This window comes from Pleurodeles waltl, chromosome 1_2 (assembly GCF_031143425.1).
Source record: "Pleurodeles waltl isolate 20211129_DDA chromosome 1_2, aPleWal1.hap1.20221129, whole genome shotgun sequence".
Taxonomy (NCBI): Eukaryota; Metazoa; Chordata; class Amphibia; order Caudata; family Salamandridae; genus Pleurodeles; species Pleurodeles waltl.
This window is the reverse complement of record NC_090437.1, coordinates 1036927423-1036950094: the sequence shown is the minus strand read 5'-3', so window position 1 is coordinate 1036950094 and position 22672 is coordinate 1036927423.

The window sequence follows — 22672 nt, the reverse complement described above, 5'->3', positions numbered from 1 at the left end:
GTGCTACAACTATTGAAAACACACATCACTATCCCTGAATATTAGATGTAAACACATTAAGAATTTGGACAGGTGTGCCTGTGCACTGCCAGAAAACTGGCCCAAGAGGGTGAGAAAGCGCAGGAACTGGATCATAAATTAAAATCTGTTACGAACAGGGGCCCCCAAAATACATTTGGCCCAGGGGCCCCAAAATCCTTAAGATACTCCAGGGGAGAACTAGGGCAAAAGTATGACAAATGTGGTTGCACAAGTAGGGAAGTGGATTAGGCTGTAGTTGTCAGTTGCTGGGACAGTGTATCTTTTGAACATGGTTCTTCTGAAAAGTGTTTGCTACAGACGTGGAGCTTTACATGGGACAAAATTGAGTCATGATCGCTGACAGCTCCTCGCTGCTGTTACTAAGAAGAACTTTTAACTGAAGGGGCAGCTTTTAATCAACGTGACAAGCGCTAACCTGTGTAAACACACTTTTTCATCCCATGCTTTCGGTGATTGAAACATACTATTATATGGTAAGCAGGGCACACGAGAGGGGCTTAAGGGGCAGCAGAAAGAGAGAGGAATGCAGACTTGTGGGTGTAGTAAGTGAGATAAAGCACTTTACATTGTGAAATGACCAACATTTTCTAAGTCTTTCCAAATAGAGAGAGGAAGAGACTGTGGATGCATTTTTGCCAGGGTGTAAAAATTCCTGGTGAAATCCAACAGACACCGCACCATACCAACTGAGAGCACCTTTTCATGCCACAAAGGATGACAGGGTACACATTTTAAATCAACTTCAAGCTCGACATCTATGTGAATTTATTGGTGCTGGACAACTTATGGCTTAAAATCTTATATAGCTCAAACTTGACCATCAGGCATTGAAGTGCTTTCCAGGAGCACCAATTATATTTGTCAGGTGTTAGCCACGGCGCCTACATTGCCGATCGGGATAACATAGTCCTTTTGGACTACATATCCCATGACGCCTAGAGGGGAAGAGGTCGCTTAAAAAGCAAGCACATACAGGAAGTAATGTGCGTTATTCGTTTCCTAGAAACCAGTCGGATGGACAACGAGGGCTCTTGCTGACGGCGTTTCCGAGGTTGAGTTGTTTGCTTAGGAGGTTTAATTCCTCCTCCGGTTTTCCGTGGAGCCTGGGACCTTCCCGAGTGTCGAGTTTTTTTCCCAGGGGAACCTGCCACGATGGAGAGGTGGTAAGCGGTGAGACGATTTGGTGCCGGAATCCCTCGCCTTTCATTTTACAGTTCGACAAGGACACTGGTAACTTCTGAAGCACGGCGGTCTTTTGTTTGAGTTACCAATAAAGCACGAACGATTATCCTTGGGGCCAGAGAACATTATATGTTTGGCTACGACAGGGGGTTAATGTTTATTTTTGCGGGAATTGAACTGCCGGGACGATTTTTCTTTTCAATACGTAATGAAATAACACCGGGTTATTCCTACAAATTGCGTGACTATGACATGGGGCTTAGTGGATTAACTGAGTCATAGAAAGGACTACGAGATAGGTTCTTATCATCGTTAATTTCATTCCCTTTCTCTTAGTTTCTGTCTCCTCATTATTTCGTGACTATCTTGTATAAAAGTGGGTGTTGAGCAACCCATTAGAGATCATTGGTATTAATTGTTGGCTTGGGGCGTCCATCTATGATTCAGATGGAGCACAGATAGGTGTTGGATTAGTTCTGCCCTCATGAGTTATGGGCAGGTACTTTAGCGAGACATTGCGAGAGTAGACAGGCAATGTGATATTAACACTGTGTATTCCTCTCTTTACAGATATCCCGTCCCTGCTGTTCCTTCCCCTTCCTTCCCCCACCCGATTACTCCAATGCACTGTGGTTTATATAGGTGACTTGGTGGTGTCAGGAGGCGGACCCTTATTTGCATCGCACCGAGTCTGAGGAGCATCTACAACGTGACAGAATAACGCACCCACGAATAACGCTCCTCCCGCTCGGTGTGATACAAAGATGGCGTCTATGGATGATGTATTACAGGCGTTAGTAGTAGTGCAACAAGAATTGGCTAATTCTAGGGTGGAGGCAGCAGGGTTAAAGGAAAAGGTAGAAAGGCTTACTAGGAATCCCTTCGATGCTTCAGCATCCACACCACAGGTAACCGTGAATGTCTCCCCTCCTATCCCTTTGGCCAGCCCGGAACGGTATTCAGGGGACCCCAGGAAGGTTCAGGCCTTTCTAACTCAGTTGTCTCTACAATTCTCTTGTAGACCCGCGTCTTTTCCCTCTAACCTTTCCAGGGTAATGTTCGCTATTTCTTATCTCTCGGGAGACGCAGCCAATTGGGCCGTACCATTAGTCAGGAACGATGACCCCTTGTTATCGGACTGGAATGCCTTTCGGACGGCTTTCGAGAGGGTGTTTGATCATAGAACAACCGCTTTTAGTGCTGACAGGGAATTACTGGAGTTGAGACAGGGGAGGTCTGATCTGGTCTCTTATCTCACGACCTTTAATAGATTGGTGGCAGAATCAGGGTGGCCAGAGGAGAAGAGAATGTCTCTCTATTATCAAGGTTTACGAGACGACTTGAAGGATATACTCGCTCAAATAGACCCGCAGCCTTCCACTTGTACAGATCTTGTGAATCTTACCCTGAGACTGAATCACAGATTAGCAGAAAGAAGGGGAGAGCGTAGAGCGGGGGATAGGCGACCAGGCATTCCAGAAAGGGAAGTGCGATCTGTTTCTACTCCCAATGATATAGGTGGGGAGCCTATGGACGTGGGAGCCATTAGGGCACCCTTGTCGAAGTCCGAGAAGGAGAGTAGGAGGGTACAGGGGTTGTGCATGTATTGCGGCAGGAAGGGTCATTATGTAAGAGAGTGTCCCCAGAAACCACGTAAGAGATTCTCCTACTCCCCCACTCAAAAGGCAGCGGTTACGGCAGGAAAAACATCGGAGAAAGAGGAATTGCCCGTTATAGAACCCCAACCGGTGTTACGGTTAACTTCCTTAGCCCTTTTTCCACAGGAGGAAAAAGCGTCCCACCTTTTGTTAGCAGTGGAGCTGGTGTCCAAAGAACAAAAGTTTCCAGTATGGGCGATGATAGACTCCGGAGCCACGGGAAATTTCATAGATGCAGGGGTGGTTAGGAGATTGGGACTTCCTAGCATTCCGAGAAAGGACCCCGAAATAGTGTTGGCGGTTGATGGTACACCGCTGAAATCTGGGCCCCTTACAGAACATACTGAGGACGTTGGGTTGATCTTCAATGGGGTATCTCCGGAACATAAAGAAAGAATTAGACTGGATATAATAGAGGCTCCTCAGTATGAAATTATTTTAGGAATGCCCTGGTTAAGAAAACACAATCCTGTTATAGATTGGCAAACCAAGACGGTTAGTTTTCAGTCCTCGAGGTGTGAGAATATCTGCTTCTTGTATGACGAATCCCCCATGTTAGCATTGGCTCAAGGGTTACAGTTAGCCACAGTGATGGAGAAAACAGTGATATTGCCCTCTGTTTATGCCGAGTTCAAGGATGTGTTCGACGAAGGTCAGGCTGAGACATTGCCACCCCATCGTGTATATGATTGTGAGATAGATCTGATTCCTGGAGCTCTCCTTCCTTCCTGTAGGGTATATGCTCTATCAGACCCAGAAACCAAGCATTTGAGAAAATACTTGGATCACTTCCTGGAGATCGGGTTCATTAGACCATCTTGTTCTCCGGCAGCCTCTCCACTCTTTTTCATAGCTAAAGCTAATAAAGAGTTGAGAACCTGCATCGATTATCGAATGCTGAACAAGAATACAGTGAGGAATAGATACCCTCTTCCTCTCATTCCTGTGTTATTGGAACAGGTGAAAGAGGCGGTAATCTATACAAGGTTGGACCTGAAGGGAGCTTACCATCTGGTCAGAATCCGCGAAGGGGACGAGTGGAAAACGGCGTTCAAAACCTGTTATGGTCTGTTTGAGTACTTGGTAATGCCGTTCGGGTTGTGTAACGCCCCGGCGGCATTCCAGTATTTTCTGAACGATGTTCTCAAGGAATACGTAGACCGTTTCGTGATCGTTTATATAGATGACATTCTGGTGTATTCCACATCCCTGGAGCGCCACTTTGACCATGTTTCCTTAGTACTCCTAGCATTGCGACAGCATAGTCTTTTTTGCAAACTGAGCAAATGCGAGTTCCATGTCCGGAAGGTTGAGTTCTTGGGGGTGGATTTAAGCCCTGAAGGGTTTTGCATGTCGACAAGAAAAATACAGGCTGTTCAGGAGTGGCCAGTACCCACTAGTGTGAGAGACGTGCAATGCTTCCTTGGGTTTTCCAATTACTATAGAAGATTCATCTTTCATTTTTCTCACATTGTGTCACCTATACTAAGAAAGGGGGTGTCTTTTGTTTGGTCAGAGGAAGCAGAGGAGGCCTTTTGCTTTTTGAAACAGGCCTTCTGCTCCGCACCTATACTTCAACATCCACAGCCGGATGCCCCTTTTATCGTCGAAGCGGATGCCTCGGATATAGCGATAGGGGCCGTGTTATCACAAAGAAACAAAACCACCGGACAGCTTCATCCTGTTGCGTTTTTATCTAGGAAACTATCGGCTGCGGAACTTAACTATACGGTGGCAGAAAAGGAATTGTTAGCCATCAAAAAGGCATTCCAGGAATGGCGACACTACCTATGGGGAGCTCAACACCCGGTCACGGTATATACTGATCACCGAAATCTGCAGTATATGAAGGAGGCAAGACAACTTACCCAGCGGCAAATGAGGTGGATGCTGTTTTTTTCAGAATACGAGTTTGTGGTGACCTTCCGTCCTGGGGTTGACAATCGCAAGGCAGATTCACTGTCTCGACAAGAGGACGTGAGAACCATCGCTTCAAGACCTGAGGAAGCAATCATCAAACCTGAAAGAGTGCTTTGTGCCCTTCATATCCCATTTCTTAGAAAAGGTTTCTAAGCATAAGTCTGCTGCTCAGTGGAAGAAATGGGCGGAGTTAAGTCAGGACCGTACCCTTAAGCATGGAATACCGTTGCAAGGTAATCGTTTGTATTTGCCAACACGTGAACTCCGAGTGCAAGCCTTTAATTGGTGTCATGATGCGGTAACGGCTGGTCATCCTGGTTACACCAAAACGGCGCAAATAGTTCAACGACATTTCAGGTGGGAAGGTTGGGCTAAAGACGTTGCGGCCTGGGTGGCTCGGTGTGAGATATGTGCACGGGCCAAGGGAGAAAACGCGAAGAGCCAGGGCAGACTGATACCTTTGCCCACTCCGGATAAACCATGGCAAACCATTAGCGTGGATTTTGTGGTAGGATTACCAATGGATCAGGGGTACAACGCTATCATGGTGGTAATCGACAGCCTTACCAAGATGGGTCATTTTCTCCCTTGTAGAAATCTGCCTACAGCCAGTCAAACCGCCCATCTAATTTTGTCTCAAGTGGTGCGGTTACATGGTCTACCGAGAACCATTATTTCGGACAGAGGCCCCCAGTTTGTTGCTAGGTTTTGGCGTATGTGGTGCAAGGTGCTGCGCATTGAATCCGCACTGTCCACCAGTTTCCACCCACAAACCGATGGCCAGACGGAGCGCCTCAATCAAACCCTGAAAAAATATCTGAGGTGCTATGCAAAGGACGCTCACGAATCCTGGGTTTCGTTGCTATGGCTGGCAGAACTATCATACAACAATGCTTGGCATAGCTCGATACGAGAATCTCCTTTTCGTGCTAACACGGGGTTCCACGCGGAAATGTTGCCCATAAACATACCTAGGGAAGTCACGGATCAACCTACGGTTCATGCCATGATTAAGAATCTCCAATCCGTGCAAAAGAAGATACGGCTCAATCTGGAGAAGGCCAAAGAACAGTATAAAAAGTGGGGTGATGAACATCGGCGTGAGGGGCCGGCATATCAGCCAGGCGATAGAGTGTGGCTTTCCACCAAGTATATACGCTTCAAGATGCGTAGCGTCTTTCATCCTCGTTACATTGGTCCCTATGAGGTGTTACGCCAGATAAACCCTGTGGCTTACCGTCTCAACTTACCTGCTTCCTTAAGGATCCATCCGGTATTTCATTGCAGCCTTTTGAAACCGGCTCTTTCAGCGACCCGGCAGGCGGTGCCTCCGGTGGTCAGAGATGGGCAGCTGGAGTACGAGGTGCGCAGAGTGTTGGATTCCAAACGACGGGGGGGTAAGCTGTGGTACTTGGTTTCATGGAAGGGGTACAATGCTGAGGACGATTCATGGGAGCCGGAAAGCAATGTCCATGCCCCTAGGGCAGTACGGCTGTTTCATGCCCGTCATCCCTCTAAACCTGGTCCTAGGAGGCGCTTTGGAGGCGGGCGTACTGTCAGGTGTTAGCCACGGCGCCTACATTGCCGATCGGGATAACATAGTCCTTTTGGACTACATATCCCATGACGCCTAGAGGGGAAGAGGTCGCTTAAAAAGCAAGCACATACAGGAAGTAATGTGCGTTATTCGTTTCCTAGAAACCAGTCGGATGGACAACGAGGGCTCTTGCTGACGGCGTTTCCGAGGTTGAGTTGTTTGCTTAGGAGGTTTAATTCCTCCTCCGGTTTTCCGTGGAGCCTGGGACCTTCCCGAGTGTCGAGTTTTTTTCCCAGGGGAACCTGCCACGAAGGAGAGGTGGTAAGCGGTGAGACGATTTGGTGCCGGAATCCCTCGCCTTTCATTTTACAGTTCGACAAGGACACTGGTAACTTCTGAAGCACGGCGGTCTTTTGTTTGAGTTACCAATAAAGCACGAACGATTATCCTTGGGGCCAGAGAACATTATATGTTTGGCTACGACAGGGGGTTAATGTTTATTTTTGCGGGAATTGAACTGCCGGGACGATTTTTCTTTTCAATACGTAATGAAATAACACCGGGTTATTCCTACAAATTGCGTGACTATGACATGGGGCTTAGTGGATTAACTGAGTCATAGAAAGGACTACGAGATAGGTTCTTATCATCGTTAATTTCATTCCCTTTCTCTTCGTTTCTGTCTCCTCATTATTTCGTGACTATCTTGTATAAAAGTGGGTGTTGAGCAACCCATTAGAGATCATTGGTATTAATTGTTGGCTTGGGGCGTCCATCTATGATTCAGATGGAGCACAGATAGGTGTTGGATTAGTTCTGCCCTCATGAGTTATGGGCAGGTACTTTAGCGAGACATTGCGAGAGTAGACAGGCAATGTGATATTAACACTGTGTATTCCTCTCTTTACAGATATCACGTCCCTGCTGTTCCTTCCCCTTCCTTCCCCCACCCGATTACTCCAATGCACCGTGGTTTATATAGGTGACTTGGTGGTGTCAGGAGGCGGACCCTTATTTGCATCACACCGAGTCTGAGGAGCATCTACAACGTGACAATATTATGCAAGTGCAGATTAATTTTATGGGGGGCACAGGGAGATTAAGTGAATTGTCCAGAATCATGGGATGGTGAACCAACAGCAATACTCAAGCCTTGTTCGCCAGTTACAAAAGGAGCAGCTTTGGCGCTACACCACATTTGAGACATGTGTTGATGGAGAGTGGGAATGCTTTGGAAAGCATGGACCAAAAGCAGCAAGATAAAGTAAAGCATGTTAAATGTAATCAGGAAGAACATAGTTACATTAATGCTTTGACACTTATAATATGCTGACTGAAAAAGAGCTGTAACATTTACCGTTCTAATGTGCATGAAGCAGGGAAAGGATTCAGTACCACATGCTGTCCCTAGGTGGTGTCCCTTGGGACCTCTTTTGGCCACATTAGGTACCCTGCAATCTTCAATTCAACACATCCCCAATTACTTTTGGGTGCAGTGCTGAAAAATGAAGCGCAGCTCCCATTTTGCGACAAGTTTTACGCTGCACATTCAGATTATGAGGGAGGAGAGACAAAAGTACTATGCCGTCTGACAAAAAAATAAGTAGCAACATACTGACATCTCCTCTGCTGTTACTAAGAAGAAGTTGGAAGTAGATGAGTGGCTTATCTCCATTGTGACAAACGCTAATCTGCATAAACACGTTTTCATCTTGCTGTTTCAGAGGCTGAAACGTATGACTATATAGTAAGCAGGGAGAATGAGAGGGGTCTAAGAGGCAGCAGAAGGAGAGAAGAATGTGGATTTGTACGTGTAGAAAGTGGGATAAAGCACATTACTTTGTGAAATGAACAATGTTTTTTAAGTCTTTCCAAACAAAGAGAGTGAGAGAGTGTGGATGCATTTTTGCCTGTGTGTAAAAATTCCTGGTGAAATCCGAAAGACAACGCACCATACCCAATTGAAAGCACAAAGGATGACAGGGTATACATTTTAAAGTGACTTCAAGGTCAGCATCTATGTGAATTATTGGTGCTTGATGACTTATGGCTTAAAATCTTCCCCAGAATTACTGTAGTTATTTTGCGTTTTTATATAGCGCAAACTTTACCAGCAGGCATCAAAGCGCTTCACAGGATCACCAATTATATTACACATGTGCAGATTCATTTTTTGGGGGGCACGGGGAGAGTAAGTGTATTGCCCAGAATCACGGGATGGTAAACTGATGCCAATACACCACCTTGTTCCCCAGTTACAAAGGGAGCAGTTTTGGCTCTCATCACATTTGAGACATCTGTTGACGTAGAGGGTTAATTAAAGTGGGAACACTTTGGATAGCATGGACCAAAAAAAAACAAGATTAAGTGAAGCATGTGAACAAAGACATTCATTCAAGGGCAATAGGCTAACCCTAAACCCAATCTGTATATGTAATAATGTATTGAAAACAATAGGTCTTCCCAATAGATAATGAAGCTGTCTGTAACTGAGACATAAAAAATAACTTTAAAAAATCTGATTATTTTGTGTACTGCAAACAGAACGATAGCAGACTTTGGGTGCTTTGGGGGCAGATGAAGTAGAAGAACAGGACAAAAGCGGGCAAAAATCATGCCTCTGTCTCAATCAAGCACATTTATAGATTGTTAGAAATTGGATCGCTAGTTGTCAGAGGTAAGCACTCTGCGCAATTAAGGACCACAATCCTAGTAAGGGTAAGTTAGTTCCACAACCTAAATCAGCCTGTGCTCAAACTCTTGTGGCTTGCCATAGAGCAGGCAGGCTTAACTTAAGAGGCAATGTGTAAAGTATTTGTGCAACACACACACACACACACATGCACATGCACACACATGCGCACGCACACACACACACACACACAACCCCTCTCCACACACAGTAACACAATGAAAACAGCTCAAAAAGAAAGGTTTAGCAAGATAGAAAATATTTATCTAAGTAAAACAAGACCAAAATGACAAACATACAATTAGTAGAAGTCAAGATAGTAATTTTTAAATATTAAGGGCCTGATTATGAGTTTGGTAGTCCTAAAACAGCCAAACTCGCAGTGGTGGTCCGACCACTGAATCCTGGCGGTCGAACTGTCAGCCTATGATCCTGGTGATTGGACCGCCAGAAGACTGCCGCCACCAACAGGTCAGGGATCCCGATGGATTGGAGGTGGTGAAAGTCGTGGTCAGCCACAGCGATGCCGAGTTCGACACTGCTGTGCTGATCACAACTTTCCTTTCCGCCAGCCTTTTCATGGCGGTGAACCCGCATGAAAAGACTGGTGGAAACTCAGAGTAGGGGCCACATAGGGGCTTCTGCACTGTCCACAACCATGTTGTGGGCAGCACAGGAGCCCCTCTGTCAGCACCTTCGTAATGTGCACTGTCTGCTCTGGCATTCCAATGGTGCTGCGTGCAACAGCATTGGCTCACTGAAGGAGCCAAGGCCAATGCCGCTGCACTGTTTCCAGAACCATCCTAATTAAGACGGCAGTGGGGCTGCCGGTTTGATGGCTGCCTTCCCACCGCTGTATTTAAGCTCAGGTGGTTCAACTGCTGAACTCACAATGAGGCCTTAAATGTGAAAGTGCTTAGAAGTCACCAGTGGTCAAAAGGTTATTTCAGGTCACTAGGGACTGGTGCAAATTGAAAGGCCAGGCTGACCCTGATGGAGGGTAGGCTGGCTACAGGGCCCAGACAGGTTCTTTTAACAAAGTTCCTTGGATGGAACATTGGTTGACGTCAAGATTTCTCTGTGTTGCAGTCAAGCCGTGCACAGGGGGTCCCACCTCACCGTGAAGCTCTATTGAAGCCCATGCAATGTGTTATCATCAAGCTGTGCTGGGCATCGACTTCGAGCAACGCAGGCTGTTTATCCAATGTCTTTGAGAAGCCTCAAAGGGCAATGCAACAAACGTTTACATACACTCAAGGCAAAGCTTCAGATTTTGCAGGAATCACCTGCAGAATCCACTTCTGAGGCTGAGAACTGGAGAGGGGTACATCAGACAAAGATAGTACTCACAGATGGCACAGTCAACAGCACCAGGAGTGTTGCAAGCAGTCTTTAATGTCGCTTAGACTACAGAAGAACAGAGGGAAATCCAGCAAGCCCTCGGAGTCACTCTGGGTCAGCAGGATGTCCTCAGCAGGGCAGAGATCAGCAGGTAGCACAGAAAAGCAGAGAAGCTGGCAAAGTGGAAATTCTTACAGGACAGCAGTCATTACTCCAGCATAGTTAATCTCAAGTCGAATAATGATCTTATTTCAGGGGGTCAGAGCCCCAGTACCTAGATTAAAAAGTGTCTTTGAAGTGGTGGTGACTTCAAAGTAGCTCCTTAAAATGCACAGGTCCCCCTTTTATTCTAGCCCTGGCTCCAGACTATCAGTTGGGAGAGCCCTTCCCATTCCCCTTCCCAGGAAGACCCATCAGTATGCAGATGAATGCAATGCAGTTGAGTTTCCTGTATTGTGGCTGCCTGGAGGGAATGCACAAATGTAGCCGTTACCAAGTCCTCTCCAGACGTATGTTAGAAATAGTCTGTAAGGTATCCATAGCAATGAGAGCAGAGACATGCCCATTTCCTAAAAGTGGCATTTCTAAAATAGTAATAATAAATCCAACTTCACCAGTAAAGAGGATTTATCAGTACCATTCCAATTATATGAAAAATGAAGTAGCTACTCCTTTCTGACCAGGAACTTCAGGATAAAAGTATATTAAGGAATTCTTAAAGCTGGCCTATAAGAGGAGTAGGCCCCAGAGTAACAAAAAAAGACTTTCTGTGTTTTTCATTACCTGGACATGTCCTGCCTTTTTAATTACATAGCACCCTGCCATATGGGCTGCCTAGGTCCTACCTGAGGGATAACATATGTAATAAAAGGGGATTTTAAGGCTTGACCAGAGGTATTAAGTGCCAAGTCAAAGTAGCAGTGAAACTGCACAGACAGGCTCTGGAATGGCAAGCCTGAGCTATGTTTATGGTGCTACTTGTGTGAGGGGTACAAGCCCTGGCTATATGGTATTCCACTTTACAAGGGACATACAAATAAATTAAATATGCCAATTGTGGATAAACTAATGTTACCTTGTTTAGGGGAGAAGCACATGCACTTTAACACTGGTTAGCAGTGGTAAAGTGCTCAGAGTCATAAGGTCAATGTTGGACCTGGCTTTTTGACAGGGACATCCCCAAACTTTTTGCCTCCTTCCTCCTATTTTTTCCGACCTGTTGTTGTTGGCTTTTGACCTCTGAGCACTTTACCACTGCTAACCAGTGCTAAAGTGCATATGCTCTCTGTGTAAATTGTACTATTGATTGGTTTATCCATGATTGACTATTTAATTTACCTGTAAGTCCCTAGTAGAGTGCACTACATGTGCCTAGGGCATGTAGATTAAATGCTACTAGTGGGCCTGCAGCACTGGTTGTGCCACCCACCTCAGTAGCCCCTTAACCTTGTCTCAGGCCTGCCATTGCAAGGCCTGTGTGTGCAGTTTCACTGCCACTTCGACTTGGCATTTAAAAGTACTTGCCAAGCCTAGAACTCCCCTTTTTCTACATATAAGTCATCCCTAATGTGTGCCCTAGGTAACCCCTAGAGCAGGGTGCTGTGTAGGTAAAAGGCAGGACATGTACCTGTGTAGTTATATGTCCTGGTAGTGTAAAACTCCTAAATTCGTTTTTACACTACTGTGAGGCCTGCTCCCTTCATAGGCTAACATTGGGGCTGCCCTCATACACTGTTGAAGTGGCAGCTGCTGATCTGAAAGGAGCAGGAAGGTCATATTTAGTATGGCCAGAATGGTAATATAAAATCCTGCTGACTGGTGAAGTCGGATTTAATATTACTATTCTAGAAATGCCACTTTTAGAAAGTGAGCATTTCTTTGCACTAAAAACTTGTTGTGCCCTTCAATCCACGTCTGGCTAGGTTTAGTTGACAGCTCCTTGTGCATTCACTCAGACACACCCCAAACACAGGGTACTCAGCCTCACTTGCATACATCTGCATTTTGAATGGGTCTTCCTGGGCTGGGAGGGTGGAGGGCCTGCCCTCACACAAAGGACTGCCACACCCCCTACTGGGACTCTGGCAGACAGGATTGAACTGAAAGGGAACTTGGTGCATTTCTTAGAGACTCTTTGAAGTCACCCCCACTTCAAAGGCACAACTTAGTATAAAACAGGGCCTCTGCCCTACCTCATCAGACACTTGCTGGAAAAGAAACCTGAACCAGAAACTACATCCTGCCAAGAAGAACTGCCTGGCTGCTCAAAGGACTCACCTGTCTGCTTTCTACAAAGGACTGCTGCCTTGCTGTTGCCCTGCTGCCTTGCTGAACTCTTGTCTGGCTGTGAAAGTGCTCTCCAAGGGCTTGGATAGAGCTTGCCTCCTGTTCCTTGAAGTCTCAGGACCAAAAAGACTTCTTCCTTTCACTTGGACGCTCCGTGCGCCAGAAATTTCGACGCACAGCTTGTTTCGCGGCGAGAAAAACGCCGCACACCGACGCTGATCGACGCGACGCCCTCGGGACGATCGAGACTTCGACGCACAACCTCGCAAGGACAAAGCCGCCCGACTTTCCAGGAGAAATCGACGCGACGCCTACCGTGAGTGCGAAACTTTGACGCACGGCCTCGCAAGGACAACGCCGCCCGACTTCCAAGGAGAAATCGACGCAACGCCTGCCGTGAGACCAAAATTTCGACGCACGGCCTCGCAAGGACAACGCCGCCCGACTTCCAAGGAGAAATCGACGCGACGCCTACCGTGAGATCGAAACTTCGACGCGCAGCCCCGCAGAACGACGTGCAGCCGGAAAATAAGCAGGAGAATCCACGCACAGACCCGGGACATCTGGTAATCCCCGCGATCCACAAAAAGAGACTGTCTGCGCGCCGGAAAACGACGCCCGACTTCCCCGCGTGGAAAAGAACGACGCAAGTCTGTGTGTGCTGAGAGGAAATCGACGCACACACCCCTTTTTCCACGCATCTCTTCTCCTGTGGCCCTCTGAGGAGATTTCCCACCAGAAACCAGGTACTCTGTGCTTGAAAGACACTTTATTGCTTTTTAAAGACTTAAAGACACTTAATATCACTTTTCAGTGATATCTTTACAAATTCGTATTGCAACTTTGATCGTTTTGACCTACAAGTACCCAGATAAATATTCTATATTTTTCTAAACACTGTGTGGTGTATTTTTGTGGTGTTATACTATGGTGTTGTATGATTTATTGCACAAATGCTTTACACATTGCCTTCTAAGTTAAGCCTGACTGCTCGTGCCAAGCTACCGGAGGGTGAGCACAGGCTGATTTTGGATTGTGTGTGACTTACCCTGACTAGAGTGAGGGTTATTGCTTGGACAGAGGGCAACCTGACTGCCAACCAAAAACCCCATTTCTAACATTGGTGATCAGCGGTGAGGATAGGACTTGTGTTTGTGCAGTGACATACAGTAGCTAAGTATTTCACTACCTACCCACAGTTGAAGGTCAACTTGATTTTTCATCTTTTTTTTGGCTTTTGGTTCTTTGATGTCCTCCTGGATATACTATTGATATTTTGGACTTTGGATTTTGGTTTTTGCTAGTAAGATCTTATCAGAATGGGATTGCTTACCTACTCATTCTTTGTTCGTACTGACCACCTCACTAAGGCTGACCTAAGGAAGCTTTGCAGACAATGGGGCCTTCCTGTAGCAAGGAGATCTACTAAAGCGGAGATGCTCCATCACTACATAGTCTGGGGGGAGGAAAGATGGGCAGAGAGAGAGGCAGCAAGAAACCAAATGACTAAGTACCCCTCAGATGAGGAGGAAGACTACTCAGATGAGGAGGAAGGCTACTCAGAGTTGGACAGTGACCCAGAAATAGATGAATGGCTCCGAAGTCAAAGGCGACAGGAGCAACAATTAGAGGAGTATCTTGCAGAGGTTGAGGCAAAAAGACTTCTAGCCCTGGAAGAAGAAAAGATTGCAGCTCAAGAGCTGAGCTGTAAAGAGCTGAAACTGGAGGCCGGAAGGGCTGAGTCCAGTTCAGATGGTGGCAGCAAAAATCTTGCATCTAGTACTGCTGAAGAAGGGCACAAGCCCAGAGATGTGGTGCCCAACTTGAAGAAGGGAGTTGACACACCCCAGGCAGTTCAAGGGTATGAGGTAGTTCCCGTTATGCACAGGGTCCCTGAGAAGGATTGGGGAACTGGCACAGGGAGTCATATTCCTACTGGGGGGAGGGACACTTTACTGACTCTAGCAGAGAGTGACAGAGAAAAGGGTTCCCCCCTGGTGGACGTCCTGGATATAGAGTGTAGAGACATCCCAGAAGAGTTTGGGTTGAGTGTCAGGGACAGACAGATACTGTCTCACCAGTCTCAGGAGGGTGAAGTAGAGTGCTTTTCCAAGGTTGAGTTACTGGGTGGTTGGGTGAAGGGTACTGTGGTTAATACATGTGAGGGGCAGAGTGATGTAATTGCTGGAGAGCATATGTCTGGTCCTTATTTTCCAGAGCTACGCCAACACCAGGTGGAGTGTGAGTTCTCTGACCCCAGGGAACTTACAGTGGAGGCAGACTTTTGGGTGAGTACCAGAGAGTCTGAAGAGGCATTTGGGGGTGCTCCTGAAGGGAGTGGTCTAGGTGGTTCCCGACCAAGTGAGGTGGGAGAGGATTGTAGTGTCCCAGGTAGGTCTCAGAGCCTAACCTGTACCGTAGGGCCACCTTTTGAGGGAAGCCCCGCAGTGTCAGAAGAACTTGGGGGGATGACTGTAGACAGCATCCCAACAGTTCTGGTGTCTGGCAGTGCCACTCCTAGTGAGGGGGTGCAGAAGTCCAGACATAGGGTTGAGAGGGGGTGGCAGACCCCAGTGGAGGATCTTGAAAGTCAGGGGTCAGCTCTGAGAGCAGAGCCCCCCAGGAATGACCCAGGTGAGACCGTTTCTGGTTTGGGGGAAACCCAGACTCTGCCGGATGGGCAGAGGTCGGGAGACCTGCGCCAACCAGACTCTTGTGTGGCCCTTGGGGACGGCGTGTCCCTTGTGGGGGGTGAGAGTGCCCCCCAGGAAGTCCTGGCATGCCAGGCAAAGATTCAACCTCAGGGTGGTGACTCTGGGTTGGATAACCGGGTTCAGAGGTTAAACTTTGACCTGGTGGGGGGTAGATGTGCCCCCCAGAAAGTCCTGGAATGCCAGGCAATGGTTCAACCTCAGGGTGGTGACTCTGGGTTGGCTTACCAGGTGAAGAGTTCAAACTCTAACCGGGTGGGAGGTAGGTGTGCCTCCCAAGAAGTCCTGCTGTGCCAGGCAATTGTCCAACCTCAGGGTGTTGACTCTGGGTTGGATGGTCAGGTTCAGAGGTTAAACTCTGACCTGGTGGGGGGTAGGTGTGCCCCCCAGAAAGTCCTGGCGTGCCAGGCAGTTGTCCAACCTCAGGGTGTCGACTCTGGGTTGGATGGCCAGGTTCAGAGGTTAAACTCTGACCTGGTGGGAGGTAGGTGTGCCTCCCAGAAAGTCCTGGGGTGCCAGGCAATTGCCCAACCTCAGGGTGGTGACTCTGGGTTGGCTAACCAGGTTCAGAAGTCAAACTATGACCTGGTGGGGGGTAGGTGTGCCCCCCAGAAAGTCCTGGTATACCAGGCAATGGTTCAGCCTCAGGGTGGTGACCCTGGGTTGGAGAACCAGGCTCAGAGGTTAAACTCTGACCTGGTGGGAGGTAGGTGTGCCTCCCTGAAAGTCCTGGCCTGCCAGGCAATGGTTCAACCTCAGGGTGGTGACTCTGGGTTGGATATCCAGGTTCAGAGGTTAACCTCTGACCTGGTGGGGGGTAGGTGTGCCCCCCAGAAAGCCCTGGGGTACCAGGCAGTTGTCCAACCTCAGGATGGTGACCCTAGGTTGGAGAACCAGGTTCAGAGGTTAAACTCTGACCTGGTGGAGGGTCAGTGTGCCCTCCAGGAAGTCCTGGCGTGCCAGGCGATTGTTCAACTTCAGGGTGGTGACTCTGAGTTGAATGGCCCAGTTCAGAGGTTAAACTCTGACCTGGTGGAGGGTCAGTGTGCCCTCCAGAAAGTCCTGGCGTGCCAGGCAATTGTTCAACCTCAGAGTGCTGACTCTGGGTTGGATAACCGGGTTCAGAGGTTAAACTCTGACCTGGTGGGGGGTAGGTGTGCCCCCCAGAAAGTCCTGGCGTGCCAGGCAATTGTTCAACCTCAGGGTGGTGACTCTGGGTTGGATACCCAGGTTCAGAGGTTAAACTCTGACCTGGTGGGAGGTAGGTGTGCCTCCCAAGAAGCCCTGCTGTGCCAGGCAATTGTCCAACCTCAGGGTGTTGACTCTGGGTTGGATGACCAGGTTCAGAGGTTAAACTCTGACCTGGTGGGGGGTAGGTGTGCCCCCAGAAAGTCCTGGCGTGCCAGGCAATTGCCCAACCTCAGGGTGGTGACCCTGGGTTGGGGAACCAGGCTCAGAGGTTAAACTCTGACCTGGTGGGAGGTAGGTGTGCCTCCCAGAAAGTCCTGGTGCGCCAGGCAATTGTTCAACTTCAGGGTGGTGACTCTGAGTTGAATGGTCAGGTGCAGAGGTTAAACTCTGACCTGGGGGAGGGTCAGTGTGCCCTCCAGGAAGTCCTGGCGTGCCAGGCAATTGTTCAACTTCAGGGTGGCGACTCTGAGTTGAATGGTCAGGTGCAGAGGTTAAACTCTGACCTGGTGGGGGGTAGGTGTGCCTCCCAGAAAGTCCTGGTTTGCCAGGCAGTGATCCAGTCTGAGGGTACAGACCCTGGGCTGGAAGACCAGGTTCAGGGTGTCCCCCCGGACCTGGAGAGAGGGGCTACTGATAACAGTGCCCCTACCCTATTGTCTTCTGAGGAGGCCACTCCTAGTTGGAGGGTGCTGGACCCCAGAAGGGAGGGCAGGGGGAGGGAAGCCTCACCCCGGGCCCTAGTCCAACCTGAAGGTACAGGCCCCAGGTTGGAGGGCCAGTTGCAGGTTAACAGCCCTGCACTGGTGGAGGAATGGTACAGGGCGACTTCTATAAGCACCCTGACCATGGTGGACTCTGGGGGTACCGCTCCAGGAGGGAGGGTACAGAGCCCCAGAGGGGAGGACCAGGTTCAGGCTGTCATCCCTGACCTGGTGGAAGGGAGAGTGGTTAAAGGGTGCCCAGCACCTGGGGCTACCGCCCCCCACTCTCCACAGCCACAGTGGTGGGAGAGCTTTGAGAGGCCTGGGGCCTGGCTCTCATCCCTGACAACTGTCAGTAACCACAGTGGCTTGCTGTCCGGGTGGACAGAGTTATCCCTGGGGAGGGGACAAGTGTCCCACCCCGGGGATAGAATGGGCAACACCACTGTGTTGGTCCTGGTGGTACTATCCTGCTCCTGGGATACATCTGTGAGCAATGTAAGGTTAGGTGCTGCACAGATGGGATCCGCAGGAAAGGAGAAAGGTTCCCCATGGATGGGCTTAGTGGGCCCTGAGAGTATGGACAGAGGGATCCAATTGGAGTCAGGAAGGCGAAGAACTGGAGCATGCCCCTGCTGTTGTGGGCCTGGGTCCTTGTTCTGTCGCCTCAAACAGGGAAGTACATCAGGATAGTGATTGTTCTCCCCTGGCTTTAGGCTGGTAGGGGGTCATGTTGGACCTGGCTTTTTGACAGGGACATCCCCAAACTTTTTGCCTCCTTCCTCCTATTTTTTCCGACCTGTTGTTGTTGGCTTTTGACCTCTGAGCACTTTACCACTGCTAACCAGTGCTAAAGTGCATATGCTCTCTGTGTAAATTGTACTATTGATTGGTTTATCCATGATTGACTATTTAATTTACCTGTAAGTCCCTAGTAGAGTGCACTACATGTGCCTAGGGCATGTAGATTAAATGCTACTAGTGGGCCTGCAGCACTGGTTGTGCCACCCACCTCAGTAGCCCCTTAACCTTGTCTCAGGCCTGCCATTGCAAGGCCTGTGTGTGCAGTTTCACTGCCACTTCGACTTGGCATTTAAAAGTACTTGCCAAGCCTAGAACTCCCCTTTTTCTACATATAAGTCATCCCTAATGTGTGCCCTAGGTAACCCCTAGAGCAGGGTGCTGTGTAGGTAAAAGGCAGGACATGTACCTGTGTAGTTATATGTCCTGGTAGTGTAAAACTCCTAAATTCGTTTTTACACTACTGTGAGGCCTGCTCCCTTCATAGGCTAACATTGGGGCTGCCCTCATACACTGTTGAAGTGGCAGCTGCTGATCTGAAAGGAGCAGGAAGGTCATATTTAGTATGGCCAGAATGGTAATATAAAATCCTGCTGACTGGTGAAGTCGGATTTAATATTACTATTCTAGAAATGCCACTTTTAGAAAGTGAGCATTTCTTTGCACTAAAAACTTGTTGTGCCCTTCAATCCACGTCTGGCTAGGTTTAGTTGACAGCTCCTTGTGCATTCACTCAGACACACCCCAAACACAGGGTACTCAGCCTCACTTGCATACATCTGCATTTTGAATGGGTCTTCCTGGGCTGGGAGGGTGGAGGGCCTGCCCTCACACAAAGGACTGCCACACCCCCTACTGGGACTCTGGCAGACAGGATTGAACTGAAAGGGAACTTGGTGCATTTCTTAGAGACTCTTTGAAGTCACCCCCACTTCAAAGGCACAACTTAGTATAAAACAGGGCCTCTGCCCTACCTCATCAGACACTTGCTGGAAAAGAAACCTGAACCAGAAACTACATCCTGCCAAGAAGAACTGCCTGGCTGCTCAAAGGACTCACCTGTCTGCTTTCTACAAAGGACTGCTGCCTTGCTGTTGCCCTGCTGCCTTGCTGAACTCTTGTCTGGCTGTGAAAGTGCTCTCCAAGGGCTTGGATAGAGCTTGCCTCCTGTTCCTTGAAGTCTCAGGACCAAAAAGACTTCTTCCTTTCACTTGGACGCTCCGTGCGCCAGAAATTTCGACGCACAGCTTGTTTCGCGGCGAGAAAAACGCCGCACACCGACGCTGATCGACGCGACGCCCTCGGGACGATCGAGACTTCGACGCACAACCTCGCAAGGACAAAGCCGCCCGACTTTCCAGGAGAAATCGACGCGACGCCTACCGTGAGTGCGAAACTTTGACGCACGGCCTCGCAAGGACAACGCCGCCCGACTTCCAAGGAGAAATCGACGCGACGCCTGCCGTGAGACCAAAATTTCGACGCACGGCCTCGCAAGGACAACGCCGCCCGACTTCCAAGGAGAAATCGACGCGATGCCTACCGTGAGATCGAAACTTCGACGCGCAGCCCCGCAGAACGACGTGCAGCCGGAAAATAAGCAGGAGAATCCACGCACAGACCCGGGACATCTGGTAATCCCCGCGATCCACAAAAAGAGACTGTCTGCGCGCCGGAAAACGACACCCGACTTCCCCGCGTGGAAAAGAACGACGCAAGTCTGTGTGTGCTGAGAGGAAATCGACGCACACACCCCTTTTTCCACGCATCTCTTCTCCTGTGGCCCTCTGAGGAGATTTCCCACCAGAAACCAGGTACTCTGTGCTTGAAAGACACTTTATTGCTTTTTAAAGACTTAAAGACACTTAATATCACTTTTCAGTGATATCTTTACAAATTCGTATTGCAACTTTGATCGTTTTGACCTACAAGTACCCAGATAAATATTCTATATTTTTCTAAACACTGTGTGGTGTATTTTTGTGGTGTTATACTATGGTGTTGTATGATTTATTGCACAAATGCTTTACACATTGCCTTCTAAGTTAAGCCTGACTGCTCGTGCCAAGCTACCGGAGGGTGAGCACAGGCTGATTTTGGATTGTGTGTGACTTACCCTGACTAGAGTGAGGGTTATTGCTTGGACAGAGGGCAACCTGACTGCCAACCAAAAACCCCATTTCTAACAGTCAACAAAAATATATAGCGAGAAACTAGAGGTGAAAGGCAAAATGTCTGTGGTAAGATCACCTTAAGAATGCCAGGTCTTACAAAGACACTTTGTTGTTTCTTTTAGCTTCTTGACTTAAAAGTTTTAAAATGCATAGTTCTAGTTCCACTGATCCGACTTTGACTATAACTACCATTTTTCTTGCAAACTTGCTCATCTTTTTTTCCTATTTTGTTTTTTCATTGATTTTATTCTGAATGTAATTTTGTTTTGGTGCTGCTTAATTACTTAGGTGTTTGGGCAAAATATCAGAAAAAATTGTGGTACTAGAAAAATTGTATCAAGAATCATCGGGATATATAAAATATGATGGTCAGGATCAAGTATCATTTTTAATGGTGTTTATAATATCATCGTAAAAAATATAGACATAGAAAATATTGTTATATATAATATCGTTTGTAAATGTTAATTAGTTTGTAATGGTTTGTGTTTAGTATTTTTAGTTGTATATAGTTAATTGTTAAACTGTTTTGTAGCGGGATATTGGGCTTTTAGGGGACACAATGGCTGCTGATTGAGGGCAGCCATGCCCCTCCTGTCTGACCACCCCTGCTAGGAACCAGGTGGCCCAGCCCTATCTTGGAGGCCTTGTGGTGACAGGGGCCTCAGGTGAGCCTGAGGATTACAGCCACCCTCCTAGTTGCGCTGTCTGGTCCGCTCGGCCATCTCTGGCCCTCTGACGCTCGTGGCCATGCTGGGCAAGCCGGGACTGGCCCATCTGAATTTGTCCCATGCGGTGCAGGCCTTGGGTCTCAGTGACACACTGGGTTGTGTCCTCCACAGACTGGGCTGGGCCTGACACCAGTCCATAACCCCCTTGTGAGGATGTGGCGCTCCCGGGCCCCTAATGCTGCTGGAGATTTGGATCATTCATGGCAGTGCCACTCTCCGCCAGCACCAATTCAGTCCCATCACTGCCCCTCACCTGATGATAGCAGCAGAGACTACTTGGGCCTTCAGTTATGCTATGTCGGGCCCCGCAGGGTAAGGCATTTCTGCTTCATGCTGCCTCCTACAGCCTATACCCTGCGGCCCTCATCAGTGATCCTCCTTTGGCATTAATCTCCTCATCTGCCTTGCATCACCACTGTCTCCACAAGGGGCAATGGCCTCTCAATTGACTCCTGAATCTGTGGCTTTGTGGCCTGAGCCCTGGGCCTGGAGGCACTCCTAGGCACAGTACGCCTCATCTGCACCACCACACCTCTGTGGGCTGCTCCCCACCTGGCGGGATCAACCGGGACTGATTGGGGCTATGGCACCATCACATCTGGTCCCTACTGAGGTGCATCCTTCCAGCCCCAACCGTCCCAAAACATACACTGGCCTAGTCCCAGTGACAACTACCTCTCCTGCAAGTTGCTTGCCTCATTTCCTGACTCTGTGGGGATCCGCCTCCTTGCTTATACCCTCTTCGCTGCACCATCTTCAGAGCATAGGCATCCACCCTCCTGTGGGGCAACAGTGCCTCTTCCACCCCTTACACAGCCCGTGACTTGCCATTGGCTCCCCTTTCATGATCCCCTCACTTCTGCTCTTGCAGTTGTGACCACTGGGGACTGATTAGTTGCTACTGATCCCTCACCACCTGAGCTGACAGCCGATTGCTGTTCAACTGCTTGGGGCCTCCACCTCCGCCACCTGGCCTCACCACTGCCTCCTCATCTGTTGGACCTCTCCAGGCTCACCACCTCCCAACCTTCACTTGTGGCGCTGGTGTTTGGCCCACCGACTACTGATCATCGGCATCAACATTTTGTGGTCCTTTCTGGCATTCCTGCCTGCTGAAGACTTCACCTGATCATGGGTCATGGTGATCATAGACAGTACAAACTACCATTCGAGAAACGGTAATCCACTGATACACCTGAACCTGGGGCACCTATGGCCCTTGCCTCTGACCAGTTGTCTGGTGCTGATGCCATAATAGTGCAGTTTCGAACAGGCTTCCTCGCTATCAGCAGCAGCTTTCACATCCTTGCTTGGTACCTTGACCACATCGAGGATCTACTGGAGAGGCATCGCACCTGACTGGAGGAGGGGGCCTCCATAATGATTGAATGATTGGAAAAGCTGGAATGCCTCCTCAAATCAGGGCTATCAAGAATGAAGATTTTGAGGCATTGGGCCACTGCAATAACATCTGTATACTGGGAGTAGCAGTAACCACCGACACTGGACAGCTGGATCTCTTTGTGTGATGCTTGCTATCAGATCTACTCAGCTGCTAGAACTTCTCCTACACCTTTTTTGTGGAGAGGGCCCATTGTTCTTCAAACCCGTAACCCTTCCCTGGTGCTCCACCCTAACCAATCCTTGCTAGACTCCTTAATTTCTGTGACCAGGATATAGTCTTGAGATTCATAATGACTGTTCA